The following is a 21,652-nucleotide window of genomic DNA, read 5'->3' as shown; positions in this document are numbered from 1 at the left end:
CTGAATAGCAGCAATGAAACTGAAAATGGGTTTACACACCCATTGCTTGGCAGAACTGGGAGGAGGAATAGAGGCACTGGGACTTCGTGTTTGCAGACTCAGGAAGACAGCCCTGCATGAGTTTACAGTTGGAAGGTTATTTTTGGAGAATGAAAGCTTATGTGTTGTAGAAATGGCTGGCATAGGCCTTCACACTAACCAGGGACGATAACTGACTCTACCCTATGGGCATGTGCTTTTTTCAACCCCTGACACTGCATGGCAGAAAATAAGATTATTAAAGAAAGAAAAACAGTTCTAGTCCCTTTTTGCACTGTTACCTGTACTTTTATAGTCCCCAACCTTATATTCCTTGCACAATCTACAAGTTTGGGTGCATGAGGAATGCCCTAATTGTACTACCATTGCACCTTGATTTTGCTTGGTTCTTAACTAGGGCGAAGTATACCTACAGAACAGATGATGAGCCTCCATAAACATTTGGATTTATAGCAGTAAAATGTAAATACTAGGATATATTCAGAGCCCCTTGCTTTCCATGATTCTACAGTCATAGAAATGGCACTGGAATTTACTTTTGTCTTCAGAATTCTTCTCCCCTCCCCTGCAGATTACCACAAGAATTGCAGTAAGGGGATTTGAAACAACACAAAAAAGTGTGATTTCATGCACAAATATAGAATGTATTCTGTTTCTCTGGTATTTTTCAGTCTACAGTGCTTAATATGGGCATATGTTTGATTACTATAGACATTTTGCAGATCCTATAAAATGTCTGCCTTCACATAATCCTCTCATTTTTGGTACAGAAAGTAAAACAGAAGTCCTGCAGTATTCTAGGGGTTCTGGATTCATTCTTCTCCAGGAAACAATTTTGCTGCTTTTATTATGCCAGATACTTACAAAAAAAATGTACTGCCTTAAATATTGGTGATTGGCAGCACTAGCCATGGAAAAGAATATGCATGAGATTTTCAAAAGAGAGTAAGTCATTTAGGAACATAAGTCTCCTTAACTTTTAATGGGACTTGTGTGTCATGTAGTTTTCAATATCTCACCCAACATGTAAATTAGGTCTTAAACTTTCTATGATTTAGATGACCCATGGTATGTACTTTTAGTATTTTTAAAAAGCACATACCAAATGGTAAATATAGAGAATTCAGCAATAGCCATGCTGTAGTATTATCAGACATGTAGATTCAAAACTTCCAGTTTTTTTATGCAGTATGTAACTATTTATTTGTTCTAAAATCCATACTTTTACTGGCAGACAATTCTCATATCTTGTAACCTTGTATGGCTCTTACCTAAACAAAGTTGTAGCTTCTAGTAGAGACTTACTGAGTTGCTCTGCTCTTTGTGTTGTAGAGGAAAATCTTGTTCTGAGATGCACATTCTTGAAATGATGAGGGTTTGTCGATCCCATAAATCACTTTTTTTCAAGGCTGGTCAGATATTCAAACAAGGTTATGAACCTCCTTACTTGTACAGTCATAATTCCAAAACTGGTCGATCAAGAGGTGTTAAGTCCCTGCCCTGTATAATTTATAAACATGAAGCTGAGAAACCTTTGATGACTAAATTAAACTCTAAAATAATAATAAAAAGCTCAGCCATATTTTCGCAAACTGGTATTACAAGTTTCATGATATAAATGTTAATTATTAATATCTCTGGCGCTAGAAAATGGATTTTTTTCTGCACAAAGTCCATTTCTTGGCAGGGGATGTGTTGGGAACCATCAATATAAAAAGGATTAATGTGGAGACATGAAGGATAATAAAACATTAAGGATGTTATCTAAATATTTCACACACACAGAGAGGTACATGTCTACCTATAATACTAGTTTTAGGATCAGCGGGCTCAGTTGTTTATACACCCTGTAAGATGCTTTATTTAGATTCTTGTGAAATCTTCCTTAGTTTGTTTATGTTCATGGCCCAGGGTTCTTTCCTTTATTAGAAGTACAACACCAAGAACGTATCCAACATAGGAAATGACCCGCTCCCGCTCCCATTGAGGTCAGTGGCAAAACTCCATGGATTTCTGGAGCAGTAGGCTTGGATCCATGAATAGTACAGTTTGAAATAATATAGATTCTTTTACTAATTTTAAATTTGCCCCCAAATTTAAATTTTGTCAACTCTAAGAGTGGGAGTTTCAAAAGTGCTCATCAATGGCCTACATCGGCCATTAACATTAACATTAGAAAAGTTAGGTCAATGCTGAATGCTTTTGAAAATGCTGCCCATAAAGACCCAGAGCAGTTTTTCCACATATTAAACAAACCAATAAACAACGTTTTTGTTTTTGTTTTTTAAAAGAATGCCCTCCTGCAGTGTTTGCAACCCAATGAGAACATGAAATGAAATTGGCTTTAAACACAAGTGAAAATGATTTCATTGTCTAATGCAAAAAGAGAAATGCAAAAATTAAACAAATAGCGTGATTAGTGACAGGTAAGATGAACGTTTACAGTTCTTTTGCTTCTAATAATCTAAGTTGTTAGTCATTACATAGGGAAAGGAATTTGTTTGCAACTTACTGTTTAAGCTGACACTGATCCTTTTATCTCAGGGCATTTTAGCATTTCCCTAAAGCACTCCTTCCACTACTCAGCAAATCAGAGCACTATACGCGTTTGCATACCTTGATTCAGCTCAAAATTGACTTTGGGGTTGCTTAAATAAGACAGAAAATTACACAGAATTTGTGTCTCTGATGCCTCAGAAGATGTAATGATGACATCTTTCCAGATTCTACAGTACCCAGTTAGAATCCTGTTATATCACAAAGGGATGTGGGAACATTGGGGCAAGCACGTTCATCTTTCTGGGACAGAAACAGAGTGCCTGTTGTCAGTCACTGTGTGGCTCTCTCCCTAAGTCATTTTAAAAGCAACATCGGTGGACTCGGAAGTTAGCGTTTCTCACCCATCTTAGGCCTACACTATCCTAGAACAATTACTCGTTGCCGATAGCTGAGATCAGGAATGCGTTCAGCAGTGGTTCAGCTGCTCATGTTTTTTAACTGCAGGCGTAGAGCAGGATAAAACAGCTTTCAGAAAACAGTGGCCTAGGCTGCGGTTAAAACAGGTTTCTGAAAAGATTCTGAACCCAGTTTATCCCCGGGTTCACTTGCAGTTAAACCGTGTGAATCTGATTTGGTGCTGAGCCCACTGTCAGCAGTGGGTCATTTTTCCAGTGTAGACCAAGCCCTCGCTTGTAGAAACGGGCATAACTCTGTGGCTTGGTCTACCCTTACCCCGGCGATTCGGCGGCAGTCGACGGGAGTTACGCAAACTACGCAGAGTAGCTTGCGTAACTCCTGTTGACTGCTGTGCTTCTCTTCTGTGTGCCATCTTCACTGCACTGCGCCGACGGGAGCCGTGTTCCCGTTGACGCAGCGCTTCGCCAGTTGAGGGGGTGGTTTTACAGCGTCGACTTCTGGATCGATTGAGAGGGTCTTCACTGACCACTCAATCGATCCAGAAACGTCGATCTGACGGCGCCGTCAGTGTGGACGTACCCTGTGAAGGCAAAAAGGGAAAGGGGATGGGATGGAAATGGAAAAAGTGCAGGCATCTGAAGGGAGATTTCGTTGGAGAGAGGATGAGGCATGGAGATAGTAACACACTTTAAAAGAAAAAAATCACGTTCTTGTGTTTCAGGCCAAGACCATACATTTATTTACATTTAAAATACATTTTTAACTGGATTTTCAAGGGATGAAAGCCCCCTTAATTTGATTGTCTGTGATAGTAATGGATAGAATTAGAAACCGCAGACATTAGGAAAGATTACATGAGGGGTTAACAAAGTAATTCACTGGGCTGCATTTCTGGCATCTTTTGGATTATGCGGCTGAATCTTTGGGGTGGGAGCCATCGTTTTGTTCTACAGGGCCGAGAATAATGAGGCCCTGAACCCTGATTGGTACAAATCATAATAGAAATTGCTGGAGGGCCCAGGCTTGCTTTAATTGAAGTCAATGGCAAAAATTCCATTGATTTCAGTGGTGTAGAATCGAGCCCCAAATGAGGCCGTTGGTGAGGCATACAGCTGGGGTTAGGTTTACCAGAAGGACAAGTGGCATTTGGGACTTCATAAACCTCACAGAACCAAAATGAAGTGACATTCTTGGAAGCAAAGACAGAAGGGAGGTTTGAGAAGCTGTTGGTTGACAGCTGGAGTTCCAGATATGAGAGTCACACTCAAGAGCGGGAACGTGTGAAGCGCTGGAACCAGAATTGATTGTCTTCTGAATACCTTACAGAGGATCATTACGTGTTGAAGTAGCTGAGAGTATTGCTAGTCATAAATGTAAAATTGTCCTGTTAGATTGCACTTGAGGAAAGCTGGGTATTGACTTATCTGTTGGTTTTATGGTTACTGTATATTTTGTTCTTTTCTTTATAAAGTGCTGCTGAGTTTTTATATTGTTCCTTATCCATTTGATACCAGGGCTTTATTATATCCCATTTTGTTTTTAGGCTTCTCTTGTGGAGCACTAAAGATAATGCAAAGGTCACATTTTCAAAGGATCCTCCACTATTCGTGCATGTAGAAGTTTTCATGCAAATGGCAGCATGTGCAGGTTTCAGGCAATAGGTGATAGATTCAGACTTACATACAAGCATGTGCTAGTATTCAAAGTGTGCACGCAGATATTTGCATGTGTTTAAATAGAGGCCACTTTTAGAAAATGTGGCCAAAAGTTAGCAATAGCCTAAGTTAGTCCACCTTCAAACCAGGTTACATTTAAATAAAGTACATAAGCAGGATCAGGGAGATCTACTTTGTCCTGAACTGTTGCAACTGAAGAGTGCTGGGTCATTTTAATAATTTAAATCCCGATAAAGAACCCCTTATTATGGCAGGAGTCTTGTATGTGATTTATGTGATGAGTATGCCAGAAAAATTCCAAGATCTCATATGTAATTGAGCAAAACCCCGAGTTTAATGGAATTGTACTGAAGACTATTTGTGTCATCGCTCTAGGCAATTACTGTTCTTAAAGGGGCACCCTCAACTTAAAAATCATTTCAATCAGAAATGCTGTATCTACTATTCTTAGAATAAGCCAGGAAGGTTGCTGTCACTGAAAGGGATTAAAAGAAAAAATAATATTTTCATCTCTTGTTTTTATTTGTTTGCTGTGTGCATTTGACAGCACTCTGTGTAATAGTATGTGTCTGATGTGCCTGCCTTTCCTATGTAACTGAAGAATGTGCTGATCAGTACAGTGGTAGAAGAACAAACTGAAAAGGTAGCAGGAAGAAGTATGCGCAAAGAGAAAAGGGATGTGGACCTGCCCTTTGAACCCTGCAATGCCTGTGGTCACAGGCCTTTTCTAATTTGGAAAGTGGGGGAACGTAGGAATATAAAAGGTAATCTCGAAAATGGAACCAATGTTGTCTGATTGCTAACACTGGAATCTTGACACTGATTTTTCTTAATGATTCTGAGTTATTTACAGTCACCTGGCTGGCCTGGGAGGACTGACAAATCACAGCCAGAAGCTCTTTGATTTTTGGGAAGGCCCCAGAGCATTTTGCAGTGGGATAGGGCAGCACCACTCAGGGTACCACTGATGGCACTAGGACCATCACAGGTTCCTCTGCTGAGCATCCAGTATGATGTTTGACCACAAAAGTGGGTGGATTAATAGAGAGGCAACTTGGTATGTAGTGGACTTGGATGAGAACAAGGTACTAATCCTAGCACTGACATTGGCTCCCATTGTGGCCCTGGTCAAGTCACATAAGCCAAAATTTCCATACTTGATTGCCTATAGTTAGGTACCTAAATCATTGACTTTAATGTGTTGTTAAAGTAGTGGAGGCTACTCCAAACATTGGTCTTTTGCTATTTTGCAAACTGAGGAAGGAGGGTGCTTCCTTGTGTCCCCTCTGCAAGGATTCCCAGCACCCATGAGTTACTCATCTGGGTACTGAACAGAAGATTTTCCCCATGCAAAAATACCTTTAGCTTTCAAACAATCCAAGGAGTTAGTTTACGCAGCGAATTTAAAAAAAAAAAAAGGGGTAACATAGCTTGACATTGCCTTTTCAAAATCACTATATAATTTTCTTTATAGTTCAAACGTTATTTTAAAGCATTACCCCTGCCTTTGAACTCAGATGTTCCTGGGCTTTAACAAAGACTTATATAAGTAGCTCCCAGAATGAAACCTGTGCAAACAAAAAATAAACAATAATAATCTCTTTTAAATTCAAACTGTATTTTTTAAAGACATACAGGGGGAGGATGAGTCCTTTTTTGCTAGGCTGATTCATTATACTTTCCTTGCGCTGATGGAGGAATTAGAGGAAATCACAGAGCTTGAAAAATTTACCAGCCACTAAGCCAGCTGGAGGGTTAAACCCATCGGCAGTAAATATGAAAACAAGGGGCTGGGATCAGAGCAGTGCCATGGTGAGAAGTTCAGAGAACCTCCCTATCTCCACTGTTGGAAAAAGAGGAGTGCTGGGATTTCTACCAGACTGCTCTCCCTGGGTCCTCTTAGGAGACTCAGATTCTTTAACTGTTAGGTGTTTGAACCATTTAAAACATTGCCCTCTTATAGCTGCTGGAAGAAAAAGGAGCTGTCTCTTCTCCCCCTGCAGAACCTGCTGTGGGAGGGGGTTTCCACTACTCTATTACTCTCCGAAGCTCCTTGGTTGCCATGAAGGTCTCTCTTCCCTTCAGCCTCTCCTTTTTCAGTCTGTCTCCCCTTTTCAGAACTCTGGTGGCTGCTTTTGAGGCCTCTCATAGCTTTCCCTAGCACTAGCATGAAATCCAAATGTTTCACTGTTATCCACAAGGTTCTGAATAGGAGCTATGAAACTGACCAATCTTGTTAATTTCCTTTTTCTGGCATAATTGTGAGCAGCAGAAACTGAGTCACTGGAGCTGCCTGCAGACTCAGGACAACATCACTCTACCTTTAGGTCACAGTTTGAAGGTTCTTTGCATATGTAAGATTTAAAGACATTTTTTAAATATAATTTTAAGTTCTGCAGAAATTGTTGCTTTAAGTCCCCACACTCAGCATGGAAAGCTTCCCACTCACTGGTCAGGAATGGCTGCGCACTTTGTCTGTCTGGATCAGGCAGGCTGTTTTTATTTTTTAAATGACAGTGATGTTTTTAAGTAATAGTTTGTATTGATTAAATTATTTTAAAAAAGACAAACAACAAGATAGCTGCACCAAGTATGCATAGCGAAGTGCTTGAATTTACATCCAGGGAAAGTAAAGAGTAAGCAGTAAAGTTCTTCCAATTTTAAACCAGATGTATACTAAAGAACATCTGTGCTAATTAGTCAGATTCATAAAGAATACTTCAGACAACAGACCAGCTCCATTCACCCACTCCTTCCCCATCACCATCACCACCTTTCCCTGCACATGCTTTTATGAATTAACTGATCTGACAGGCTCAAAAATCACAAAATATGTTGTGCTAAACTAATCACGATGCTGCAGGTCAACAACTGTTTGGGGAAACATCTGTTACTTTACTGCACCAACATCCAGCAGAGAAAATTGTTAGCTATATATTCTGATCCTTTGAACAGAAACAAAGTCATTGTAATTGAACACTGAGAGAGGATCAATACATTCTGCTTTGAAAATAAATATTGTACTTCAACATTTTTTTCCATAAATGCCAGCAGCTCTGCCTCAACATTTATGTGGCAGCGGGAGACCATTATCCTAAAATAACATTCTCTAGCACAGGCATGATCTCTTAATTAGAGCAAGATGAAACTAGGATGCTTGACATAGATCCTGCATACTGATTCATTGATACTATTACTAAAGATGAATTTTGACATCATAGGGTGAAATCCTGGCCCTATTGAAGTCTATGGGATTTTTGCCATTGACTGTAATGGAGCCAAGATTTCTCCCATGATGTCTGGTAGGCAGGGCACTCAAGAATGCAAATCCCCTTAACCAGAAATGCTCCCTGAAAAGGCAGGCCTTAGCTATTTTAAATTTGCAATCAGAATTTGTGCACACCTTTGACTGTCATTTCTGCACACCTCACCTCACAGAGGCATTATGATAATAAATCTATTAAAGTTTGTATAACACTCAGATCTGTAGCAATGAGTGTCACAGAAACAGTCGCGAGGGAATTAATAATTTTGTCTTCAGAGTAGGTTTGAATAGTCTGTAATAAATAAGACCTAGGGTCACACATTGAACAATAGGAGAAAACAGAACATTGAATCACTGCTCATTGAGTGAACCCTGTCCATCATGTGCACTAAAAGAGGCAGGAATCTTGTAGAAACAATTGTGATCATGTAATTAACAACTATAGTACCATGCATATGCACGAGGAGACCAAATTAAGATTGCACCAGCTTGATTTTTGCAATGGAACACTTGAGAAAGGATCAACTTTTGTGTACTTGACTTTTCAACTATCATTTTTAACATAGGTTTTTGTAATACACAGATACTGGGTTGTATAGATGAACTTTAAAACATGTATTAATCTGTTACTAAATAATGTGAAAACAGTCCTGTATAAATTACCTTGCACATCTCTGTAGCACATATAGTTGCAAGAACCTATCCAATCAAGGCTTTAAAAAAATAGTGGGACATTCACATCAGTTAATAATTTCAGAAGCCAATCAGACTCCCACGAGCAAACAAACACTCATTGTCAGCTGAATCTGTGACTTTATCCTCAGACTGAAATCCTGATTGCCAAAGAATGCCTCCATCCGTAGATAAATTCTTCTGCATTATGTGACAATCTATTGTGTTGCACAATGTGTCAACTTGTCAATACGCCACAACATGTCACAAAATTGTCAGCTCTTGTATTTTGGTCAAGAAGTCTGTTTAAATGATTAAAGTTTTACTAGGACTGAAAACTTCAAAGTGTATTTATCATCCGAAAATGGCACCTTTTTACACCACAGATCTGCTCCTGTATTCAGAGTTGTATATGCTAACTTCTTTGACAAAAATAAGTTTGTATTACTTTACTTTTGTTAGCACTGCAGAGACAACACAGCTATGGGAGAATGAGAGCCTTCTTTTCAGTCTCCTGCATCATCAGGAATTGTTTAAGTTTCTGTCATGGCAACTTTATTATTGGTGATGCACAATCCAAAAAGATAAAGCTAATAATTTGAGGTCTAGAAAACCGGTCTAAGACCTGGTCTTACACCTAAAAATTAGACCTAGACACAGCTATCTGTGCTGTTGTAGCATCTGTAGACATACACTTAATGAAGACTAAAGTTATTCAATCTATTTAGTTTATTAACAAAGAGGATGTTAAGAGGTGACTTGGTCGCAGTCTCTAAATACCTACGAAAGAAGATTTCTGATAGTAGAAGATTCTTTAACCTGGCAGACAAAGGCCTAACGACATCCAACGGCTGAAACCTAAAGTTAGGCAAATTCATGCTAGAAATAAGACACACATTTTTAATAGTGAGGGTAATGAATCACTGGAACAACTTACTGGGGGGCGTGGTGGATTCTCCATTCCTAAATCTTTAAATCAAGACTGGGTGTCTTTCTAAAAGAGATGCCATAGGTGAACCAGAAGTTATGGGTTTAAGGCAAGAGCCACTTGGTTCAAGTTTATGGCCAGTGTTTTGCAGGAGGTCAGGCTAGATGATCATAATAGTCTCTTCTGTCCTTACTGTCAGGTTGCAGCACTAATAGATAGGAACCATATTTTTATATTTGTACACTGATCTTATCTGATAGGGAAATCATTGCGAGACAATAAGCACAGCACTCTCAATATCACCTTAGAGCTCCTCCCTTTAAATAAGGGTACTGCTTAATCTGTGTAACCTCATCAAGGGAAATCTCTCTGTTTCAAACAATGGCTTTTCTTTGGACCGCATCTCAAATCTCCTTTTCTCTCTCTCTCTACCAGTTCTACTCAGCCTTTCTTCTTCTCTGGCTGGCCCAGTTTCCTTTTCACTCATTCTTTTCTTTTTATTACTAAATATTTATTTTGGAGAGAACTTTTCCTCTCTTATCTTTTAGCTCCCATTCTTTGGGCCTGAGCAGCCATCTTTGTTGATTGATTGAGCTGGGACTCAAGCAGGGTCTCTGATAAACTGTCTCTGAGAGGGGATGTTGATAGGATTTGCCAATATCAGGGGGCCAGTCCCTTCTACCATTGTGAAATGATTGGCTAGTGGCCAGCTCATCACAAGGAAGGTTAAGCAGAGCACACAGTAATGTCACAGCATCAAAAACTGTGTCCATCATCAGTGTCATGGGGCAACGCTTGAATGGCCTCTGGATAACTAGGACCAATCTGTTCTGTTTCAGCCTCCCACCAAGACACCTATGTAACCTATTATGTCATACAATCTTAAGAACCAGTCATGAGTTCCAGTACTTGGGCAAATTTCCCATTGCATGCAATGGAAGTTTTACCTAAGGACTATAGGATGAAATCCATAAAAACGTTAAATTAAAAAGACCCATTTGGTGAGCATGTCCATCGTCCTGCCAGTATTGGATTGTTCCCAAAAGCATATTTCCATCTAGCTTTAAAGGACTCAAAGGATGGGGAGGTTCCATTGAGAGCTGGAAAAAAAAAATTTTTTTTTGGTTTGTGGTAATTTCAAAAAGTTAAAAACAAATTTCAGGTTGGACCAAAACCAATTTTATTTTTAAAGTTTTGGCCAATTGAAAAGTCAAAAGAATGTTGTTTCAAGCTGAACAAAATGTTTTGCTTCAACGTCAAGCATTGAAATGGTTTTAAGTTTTTAAAAAATAAAATTAAAGGACATTTTGAAATGAAAAGCTGTTTCAAAACAGAAAAATCAAGGTGTTTGGCTTTGAAATGGTCCAAATTAGCAAGTTTTGATTCTTTTTTCCAGAAATTTTTGAGTTGTTTTTTTTTTAAACAAAAAAATGTGTGAAATCAATATTAAAAAATGTTTTGGTGTCACCAAATCTCCATTTTATGCTGAAAAAAAATGTTTTGTGCAAAAAGCTTCACCCAGTTCTATTTCTAGCACTTGGGAGACTTGCACAGTCTAGTAAACCTTAGTGTAAGGAGACATTTCCAGACATCCATTCTAAAGTTTCCTTCACTCAGTTTCTGTTCATTACAGCAATTACACTCCATGGATCACTCTAATAAAATCCTTTCCCTCCTTGCTATTTACATCTTTCACACTACTGTGGATAGCTTTCCTATCCTCCTCTTTCCTGTTATTTAGCAAGTACGGCTGCTCTGTATTCAGTCAAAACCTTCGTCTCCAACATAGCAGGTCATTTTTACAGGTGAGATTTTCAAAGTGCCTAAGGGAGTTAGGCGCTCAACTCTTCCAAACTTCCTTAAGCATTTTTGAAAATCTTACTCCAAAGCACAAAGATTCCACAAGGTTTGATGCATCCGACAATGCTAACGTGGCTCTTTTCTGCAGTACACAGATGTCCTAGGTAGAGCTGCTGGCTCCCCCAACTTCATTCGAACCTTGTGAAGACCCAGTTTTAGTGACGGTATTTCCTTTGCCTGCCACAATAGTGAGACCAGTTCCTTGACACCACTGGAAATAGGAAGTTGCAGTAAAGGAGATCACTGAGCAAAAAAATAAGGATTCTCTTGTGTAGCACACCCCCCATTCCAAGACCAGACGAACTCTGTGAGTATTGACTGAAGACAGTTATCAAGGGAGGAACACGTAGTTTCTGGCCAGATGTTTGCTACTCTCAGAGCCCGGCTGTGGCAAAAGTGCCTGAAACTTATAGCCTTGATGGTTTGTAAATGTCAAATAAGAAATGTAAATGCTCAGTCCAAGCTTACAGAAATGTTTGCCAGTGTAGCAATGTTGGTAAGGGGTGTGATTTTCTGGTGCCAGTTTCATACTGGCCAAAGCCCCAGTGTTGATGTCGTTATACCGCCAGAACATTCTTTTGCAGGTTTAGCTGATTTTGCTCAGGGAACCAGTCGCAGGGTTTGCTGGAGTGGCTATACTGGTATAGCGAATTGCTTAAAACAGTGGTATAGATATACCAGCAAAGCTCTCCTAGTGTAGATGTCACTTATATTAGCAGAAAAGTGCTTTTGCTTGTAGAACTTGCACTGGGTCCCTTAGCAAAATATACCCAGAAACCTTTTCTGGTGCAGACCTAAAATCTAAGCAATTATTCTGGGACCCTGTTTGTTAGATGTACCATAAGAACAACCATACGGGGTCAGACCATCTAGCCCAGTATCCTGTCTTCATTCAGAGGGACAATGCCAGGTGCTTCATTCAGAGGGAATGAACAGAACAGGTAATCATCGAGTAATCCATCCCCTGTCATCCATTTCCAGTTCAGAGCCTAGGGACACCCGGAGCATGGATTACATCCCTGATCATCTTGGCTAATAACCATTGAGGGAACTACCAGTATGAGAGATGGAAGAAAATCTTTTGTTTTATAGGTAAGTAGTTATTTGGTGCACACAGTAGGAATGACTTGTGCAGTGGGGCTCTGGTATATGAGCAGGCTCAGGGACGCTTTGGTAATGTAATAAATATATACTAATGTGATAAACCTTTAGCAGATTTAAATGCAGCACATACAAAAATGAAATAAGTCAAGAGGTACTGGCAGCACTATGTGTTATACGAGCATTAAACATCTTTTCATGAGACTTGGGGGGGGAAAAGAAAACTTTGCAGCATACCACATTGCAGTCAAGTCACCACGTTGACCTGTGACTCACAAGCATCTCCATGTCAATAGACAGATGGAGTAAGCCCAGCACTATGACTTCATTGCTGTTTCGAGCAGTAAGGGAGAGAGCAACCTTACTCAGACACTACTCTCCGGCAAAAGCTGAGGAAAGACTGAGAAATGACTGCAAAAACGCTTTGTACAAGTGTTTTCTTTGGGCACCCACGTTCATCCTGCTGTGAAAGTCCCTCTGGACGTCATACGTCAGGGCCTCAGCCTGCAATCTTTTGATGGGACTCTGACTGAAGCCATTGGGAATTCTGTACACTGTAAAATGACACAGCCCCCGTTTCAGTTAGTAGAGCGGCACTGATTTGCCTTAGTTGAACACCCGGCCCATTGTTTGCCATTGACATCTATGACACTATTATTTTTTTGCTGGGGAAAAAACAGAGGGGAAAGGGAAGAGCTGTTGCTTTTCTTCTATGTCCCTATCCCCAGTTGCATTGGCTTTTGCGTCTCTCCACAGACCCACTGCAGCTCCGCCCTCTCTTTGGACTGTATGTGAAGCCACCTGGTTATCTTTTGTTTGCACAGCAACCTTTTCAGGGAAGTGAGCGGTGTAAAAGCACGCCTGGCTTTACTGATGGGTAAGTTCATTGCTGCCTCTGATTGCCTGGAGTAGTATAGAAACAATTTCTTATCATTTATTGGCCACAATGTTTAGAATTAAAAAAAAAAAAAAAAAAAAAAAAAAAAAGACTTTACCCCTTAATTTTCAAAGAATTCCATGGATTTTAACAATATAAAGTCCATTGAAGACCCTGGGCCAGATCCTCATCTGGTGGAAAGCATTTCAGAGTTGGCTTTGAGAGATGGTATGGTCTGGAAGAATGGATATTGGGATAGTAGTCAGGAGGACCTGAGCACGAGACCTAACCACCAATGACTCAGTATGTGGCAAGCTACTTCCCTCTGTCTCAGTGTCCTCATCTGTAAAATGAGGCTATTAATACTTCCCCATCTACCTCCCAGGCAACCTCTAAATAAAAGTAGTTACTTTCTGTACTAGTGCTCTATAAATGCTGATGTTACCATTATGAGGATTTTCTCCACTACGGTGTAACAAGAGGTAAGTTGGAGATACAGTGCTTTGATTCAAAGCCAAAGTTCAGGCATGTGCAAATCTTGCGTGTGTCTCACCTGTTATAGAGAGAAGCAAACACTGAAAATGTGGATCTGGACTTCCCCAGAGTAGAGAAGTGTCTTGATCAGGGGTTTCTGCTCAGTTCTGTATCTAATATTAACTTTTTGATAATCAGATCACATATTTAAATTACTTGGAAGCGCCCTTTTATAATTACTGTAGTTCAGTTGGAATTTCCAGTCCATTAGAGAGCAATGGGTGAAATGCAGGACCTATGCTTTCCATCTCCCAGACTTCTGTTTAAAAGTACTTCCCTTGTTATCTGAATGTCACGCATCTGAAATGTTCATGTCTGATCCCCACTATCTCAGATAGAGGGGTCATCTATCTTTCTTGGGCTAAGGTTGTCCTAATCTGTTTTTATCTATCTACTGCTTCCATGCTGTGCTCATCCCTGTGGGACCGGAGAACTCTAAAAGCTTTTAAAAGCTATTTAATAACTATACATTTCTTTTCTTTTCTCTTCCCATCACATAATTTTTTACTTATTATATTATGATGACGACGACTGGAAAGGTAAGTAAAATAGAGCAGGAAGGATGGTTCATGGGATGCAGACATTAAACTGGGACTCAGGAGATCTGGAATCAGTTCCTGGCTCTGCCAAAAATCTCTTATGTCATCCTGGGCAAGTCACTGAATTTCTCCAGGTGCAGTTCCCCACCTGTAAAATGAGGATAATAATCCTTCCGATGTCTGTCTGCTTTATTTAGGGCTAAATTATGGCTCATCTTGCATGGCTGCCCAAGGACTATGGGGATGAAAGACCCCCTTATTCTTCGCTATGGGCTGTCTATCCCACACGTAACTGTACTTGGGCTGGAGAAGAACAACCTCCATTGAGCTGCGACATCTCACCCACCGTGCAGGGGTCAGAATGGAAAAAATGCATGGTGCTACTCTTCCCCGCCTCCCACAAAACAAGCTTTGTCCATGTGAATCGCCAGAATGAGAAACCATGCACAGGAGCTCATCCAGATGTTCCAAATATACATGTGATGCCACTTGGCTCCCCTGGGTTTCCCCTCTCTGGGGCTTGAATATGTCCACGGGCTTTGGAGTTCATCTCCTTCTTGACTGGGGGGAAATACAAGTGGTGGTATCTCCCAAACGCTACCCCCTGTGGTGCCAAGTGAGGCATCTCTCACCGTGACCTGTGCAGATCTGTGACCCCTCTCTTTTCTCCCCAGAGGGATGGAATAGTTAACAGCGTTTGACATCTAAATGATCATCACCAGGCACCTGAGGTGATCAGGGCAGTTCACACCTCTCTGAGCTATTGTGCCAGGCTCCTTATAGCCTCATTTCTGCACTGGTTACATTCGGTCCACGTTTTTGAGGTCTTTTTCCCAACCCGAACAGCTAGAGCCTTACTTTTTAAAAAACCTGAAAGTTGGTATGCACCCATATGGGAGTGGGATGACATATGGGTGCATACCAGCTGTTTCCTGCCCCCGTGTATGTGGGCGGGACGTTTCAGCCCTATGTTCTAGCCCTACAATGTACTGGCCATCAGACCTGTGCGCGCGTGCTGGGGGACAGCGTACTTCCTACCTGGAGAAAGAGGGAACCGACAAGGCAGATCGTCACTTTCAGAGTTTATCGGGAGTTATTGAACGTAATGGGACTGCTTACCTGCGTAAAACGACATGCAATACCAAGTAGTGCTAGAACATCGTTTGCTGGATCAGGGCCTATGACTTTATGAAAACAACAAACTGTTCATGCCTAGGTTGCAATTTTCAATGCTAGTTCAGCCATTGCAAAATATCCATGTTATAACCTGGCAAAGCATGTGGAGCCCTTACTGAAGATTAATAAGCACGTCTAGTTTCAGTTATTAAAAGCTGGTTTGGGGTTTTTAAAAATTATTTATTATTTTTTACTGAGACAAGTAAAATAACCCCTCTTTTTGCAAGGGAAATTTTTTGTTTATGACCCCCCTCCTCTTTCACATGACTGAAAAATTACATGCAGCCTAGAGTCTTTAAACAGCCTAGATCCTCGCACAAATCCCAGACTTGCTTGTGGATAACAGGCCATCCCTTCAAGCCTTACCTTGCATCTGGAGGCCCTGGATTTCCTTGTTGGCTGGGCATCCTGGTAAGCATTCACTTAATAGTTAGCCAAAGCGCTAGCTGCAATCTCAACAACAAGCAGGCAGGCTTCAGCCACAACAACCCTATGACGAATCCTGCAAAACCTTTATCACACGAGTGTAGCCCTACCGGACTCCTGTGAATGTGGTTTTGTAGACTCAGGCTCCATGACACTTAAATTATGCTGGATGCTGAGGTTAGCCTCAGATTGCAACTCCCTCCCTTCCAGGGAGTCAACAGTCAGGAACGCTGTGCCTCCAGGGAAATTAAAGGGTTCTCCAGGTGCCAGAGGTACAGTGCATAGGTGCTAGAACTAGGCATGCTTCCGCACTCCCTGGCTTGAAGTGGTTTCCAGCATCTATAGGGTTCAATGACTCTCAGCACCCCTACTAGACAAATTGTTCCAGCACCCCTGGTACACTGGGATATCGGGATAAGGGGTGTGACTTGAGATGTCCACAAAAGGTTTTTTTTCACATCCAACTTTGGAAGGGATCTTTAGGAGCTCAGGAATGGGGGCTCTGAGTGCAACACATTCTGGATTTTGTTTTTAAGGGGGAAAAATGTCTTGCAAGTAGTATTTGGCCTGTAGGTTTGATTCATTTAATAATTAGACCCACATACAAAATGGCCCCAATGTAGATTTCAATAAATGTTGGCAAATACAAAGTTCAAATTAGGAGTGATTATCTTTTGACCCAGATAAGAAGGTTATACCCTAACAAAAACACAGAGGACCTATTCTATTGCTACATTTCTCCAGTTACATCCTGGCTGAACATTAATCATTCCAATGAAGTTACGCTAGTATAAAACTGGATTAACACAATGATGAATAAGGCTCTTAGCTGTGTGTTTTACATTCAGGCCTTGTCTACACTGGGAATTTGTCCTGGTTGCAGCCACGGGCATATTTGCGCCAGTACAATCCTCATCACGGAGGACGGCAAGGCTACTATTTTCAATGGTGCAGCTCACCCCAGTTTCAGTTTGCCAATTGCAGCCTGTAGTGATTTTGCCTGTCTGCACTTGCGTTGATACGTCTACACTTGTGGCTGTTCACCGAGGGCTGAAATCCCCAGTGTAGACAAGGTCTCACCATGTGATGTCAGGACAGTAAGTGAACGAACAGGTCATTGCTGAATGCAGAGCTCACCAGCACAGAGTTGTTTATTTGCACAGCGTGATCCTATTTACTAACTGACTATGGAAGTTGCTTAGGGTACCATAAAAATACGGGCTAGGATTTTCAAAAGTGTCTAAGGGAATGAAGTGCCCAAATGCCATAAAAATATAGGGGCACCTACATCCCTTAAGGGCTTTTGAAATACCCAGCCATAGACTCTTCTGATATCTCTGCACTCCTCCAGCTGGAGCAGAGCATTTAGCAGTTTGATACAAAAACATTACTGTGTGCTGTGTCACTAAAGCTGTGAACCACCCTCTAAAGAACCTAAGAGAAATGGCTTGGCTTCAAGTGAAGATAAACACCCAAATGATGGATATAAGCAGGGTCTTTGCAGATTGGTATCTGAATTATGAGAGCAAATAGGATTATGTGGGACTAGAAGAAAGAGAGTTAACTTCCTGGCTAAAGTTATGCAATCTGGGGAAAAGAAAAACCACCCTAACTAATGAAGCCTGGGGGACTAAATGTCCTAGAAGAAATTCTATGCAATGCAGAAGAATGCAACACACTAACTAGGAAGAACAGCATAGATTCAAGAGTTCTTTAATGCCTACATGCATCAATTTTTCAATTAGTGTTGAGGACCTACATGTCAAATAGACATCAAATGCCATGAGACTTGACTGGCTGCCTCAATAGCATTTATTCAAATAGGATACTAAGGATTTTTTTTTTTAATTAACATTCTATCTTGAGATACAACCAAACTCAAGCTATGGATTGAAACAGTCTGTGGGACTGTTTACCGCTGGAGCCAAAGGTCACTTTTGGCCGCTGGTTTGTTCTAGGCTGTGTTAAATCCTGAAGCTGAACATCCCCGAACATCTGGGACAATTTAGGTCTAGATTTGGATCAAAATGTTGTGATTCAGGCTCACTGCTGGTTATTCCAGAAACAGGCTTAAAAAGGAACGTTGCTACCATAAAGTGAATGGGTTTATTGAGATAAGCAATGGTTGGACTTAAAAATGAACCATTTCCACTTGTAGATCATTGCATTCAGTAGCTCATAGTACAAATGATGTTTGCTATGTTTAATTACAGGGCTCTGTAAATTCAGTCTTATCAAGCACAAAGCATAAACTATTGGTGTCTGACCACACTATATACCCCTCTCAAGAGAATTTCAAAAGAAAAAATTGCCATACATTGCAAGATTAATGAGATAATTCTGCTTTCTACAGGTCTGTCCCATGTCCTTTAAACCTACAGTGGTTTGACAGACAATTCAAATGTCTTGTATTTACTTTAGGAATAATGATGGAGCTTCACAATATGTTAACACTGCAGCTTTGTTTTGTGATATTGCTTCATGACTTAATGACACAGCATCATCATGCATAGTTACAATGTTATGATGTAAAGTTCATGAATATTGCTAATGTTGCTATGGGATTATTTTGTACCACAGAACAAAACACTGGTAGGAAACCTATTTCCAAGAGCATATTTCATCACTGGGAAGGGTATAAGAGAAGCTATGCAATAGGTTAACTAGAATGCTTTTCCACTGCTCTTTTGAGAACATATGGCCTCCACCAACTATGATTTCTAAATGCCTAGCAGTGTCTGTAGCCTCTTGTTCTGCCGGTGTCTTTTATGTCATGTGACAACACCTTTCTAATAGTACCCCGTTTCCCTAGTATTTTTACTAAAGAGTGTACTGTAACTTTGGTTATCTTAAACCATTCAAATTCCTCAAAAAGCTTTTGCCTTTCTTTATCAAAGCCTTTACATGCCCATCAGAGGCAATCCATTGTTTCTTCTACCTCGCAGAAGGGACATAGTCCATATTTGTGTTTGTTTATTCAAAAAAAGGTTTTTGTTTAAACCACAATGGCCAGTTAGTGCTCAAAACAAAATCGCTTCCCCCCCCCCCATCCAGGTCCTGTCATTATCCTTGACGTTAGGGCACTATTCAAAAAAACCCTCTTTTTCCGGTGATCCAAATTTTGTGCCATTCCTCTTTCAATTTTTTCTGTAGAAGGCTTGTGAGTTCCTGTTTATTGAAGAGTATTTCTTTGTCAGTCCTTTTATTTCTTACAGTATTTTTAGCTGCTTCGTCCGCCATTTAGTTCCTCGTTATTCTGATATGTGCGGGGATCCAGGCTAACGCTACAGGCATCCTCCTCTGTGCTAACTCTGCATCTGACGAAGTGGGTTTCTGCCCACGAAAGCTTATGGCCAAATAAATTCATTAGTCTTTAAGGTGCCACAGAACTCTCGTTGTTTGCTGAAAACAGACTAACACGGCTACCCCTCTGGAACTGTACTAACTCCGTTACTAGAAGTATAATGTCATTGATTGAATCACTTCTACAGATGGCAGCCCTCAACTGCTGGGCTTTCTTCCTTTTAAGGCCCATACCCTGCACAGGGGTAGGGGTAATTGAATAGGGTTTATTGGCCCCAGACCCTTAAAGGGATAGAGGTCCCCTACAACCTGGTTTTAGATTTCTTAAAAAACATCAACAATAATAATAATAATCCACTTTTACTGACTGTACATAGAAAACAATAAACCAGCATCAAATACCTAACTTGCTTTGAAACATTATTTTATCAACTTCTTTCTTGGAGCAAATATTATTAATATTACAGAAGGATCTAGAAGCCCCAAACAATATCAGGACCCCAGCGTGCTGGGTGCTGTACAAACACACAGTTCCTGCTCTGTTTGGATTGTTACTCTTCAGTGGTGATAGCTAAAGGGTGGGAGGGGACTAGGGAAGCACAAGGCGGTGAAGTGACTTGCCAAAGGTCACGCAGCAGGTCGGCGTGAAATCTAGATCTGTCAAATCCCTGTCCACTAAGGCACACTGAGTCTCCCAGACATCTGCTCGAAAATGTCCCTGTACCACTGATTAAACTCACTAGATGATTCCGAAATGGAGGAAGAAGGGGAAGATGAAACAAATTTGAGAATTAGTTTGAAGAAGACACTAGACGGTAACTGGGGCAAAAGGCGAAATAATTTGCTCGTCTGTAACCGGAAGTAAGTCTCAGACTGAGAAAAACCGTGATGGCTGAATGAAATTCTAGACCCAGCGTTACAGAGGAAAGGGTTTGCAATACAGAAGATGATGTAGTGCAGGATAAAGAAAAACAGCAAGAAATAGCTCTTTGAAGAAACTTTACCACCTGGGAAATTACCATAGAAAGTCAAACAAGAGAGTAATTGCCATTCCACAATGTTCAAGAACTCCAGTGCTGCAGAATTTATTCAAGCACTGCCAACATTTTTGACTACTGGGGGAACTCTTCTTTTTCCTAGACTGCCAATTATAGAAACGGAGCTACCCACTGATGATGCCAAACCTAAAATCAGAGCTGCCTGGGTAGACCTTTGTGCTTCCAGGAAATCCCATTAACGGCGCTCCACCAGTGGACAAAGGATCACAGGTTCAGGGCTGCTTTATCTATCATTGAGTTCCCACTTGGCAGCCATAAATGATGAGAAACAGACCAATTTTGGTGAAATCGTTGAATTTTATAGCTTAAAAATTGCTTTAAAAATGGCCAGAAAAGGGTAAAAATAAATTCTGCCTGAAAAATAAAAAATATTTTTTCCCCAAGATTCCTTTGCAAGATTGAGAGTTTCTTGGATAGGGACTGACACATTTCTTTGACAAACCTAGTGAAGTTTTGATTTAAATCAAAGCTAAAGGTCTCCAGATGGATAATAATTATGAAAGAGAATAGGTTCCATGAAATTAAGGGTTCTTCTGCAAATAAAAGATAAATATCACTGGGTGTTTTAATAATTACAAAAGTGTACAAAAGGTTCGGTTATACAAACCTAAGCTTTTTTCATACTAGAAGGCTTCAGTGCTGAACTATTCTATAACCTGCTTAGCTAATGTTAGCACTTATGTTAGTGGGTGGCATAGAAAATTATTACAATTCTCTCAATGACCACAACATTTTGTCCTAGATTTCTCATCAAATTTCCTTTAGTTTCCTTCCTATCTGTCAAAGTACTTATATCATCCTCCACCACCCCCCTCACCCAGTATCTGAGCGCCTCCCAAGTAGTTATGGATTCATCTTTGCAACATCCCTGTGAAATAGGGAAGTATTATTTTGTCCTATTCTTTATAGAGGGGGAACTGAGGCACAGATAAATTAAATGACTTGTCGTGAGGGTACGCAAAAAGTGTGTGGGAGAGCCAGAAATTGAACCCAAACCTTCTGAGTCTCTCTTCAGTACCATAACCACAATGGTCGCCTACTTGTCTGTTTTCTCCCCAAACAGCCGTTTAGCTATTTCTTTCACACATATTTTCTCCTCTACCATTCTTATTTGACTTCCTCTGGCAGGGCCGTATGATCCATTAGGCACAATAAGCGCAGTGCCTAGGGCCTACGAAACTTTCAGGGCCTACGAAAAAATGTTATATATATAATTTTTTATTTTTATTTAAAAAACTATTTATTAATAGCTTAAAATCAAATTAGTTATCTCGGTCGGGGG

The sequence above is a fragment of the Emydura macquarii genome, unplaced genomic scaffold (genome assembly GCF_026122565.2).
Source record: "Emydura macquarii macquarii isolate MOO-44397 ecotype Brisbane River unplaced genomic scaffold, CSIRO-AGI_Emac_v2 contig_1451, whole genome shotgun sequence".
NCBI classification, from domain to species: Eukaryota; Metazoa; Chordata; order Testudines; family Chelidae; genus Emydura; species Emydura macquarii.
Note: the sequence above shows the minus strand (reverse complement) of the source record.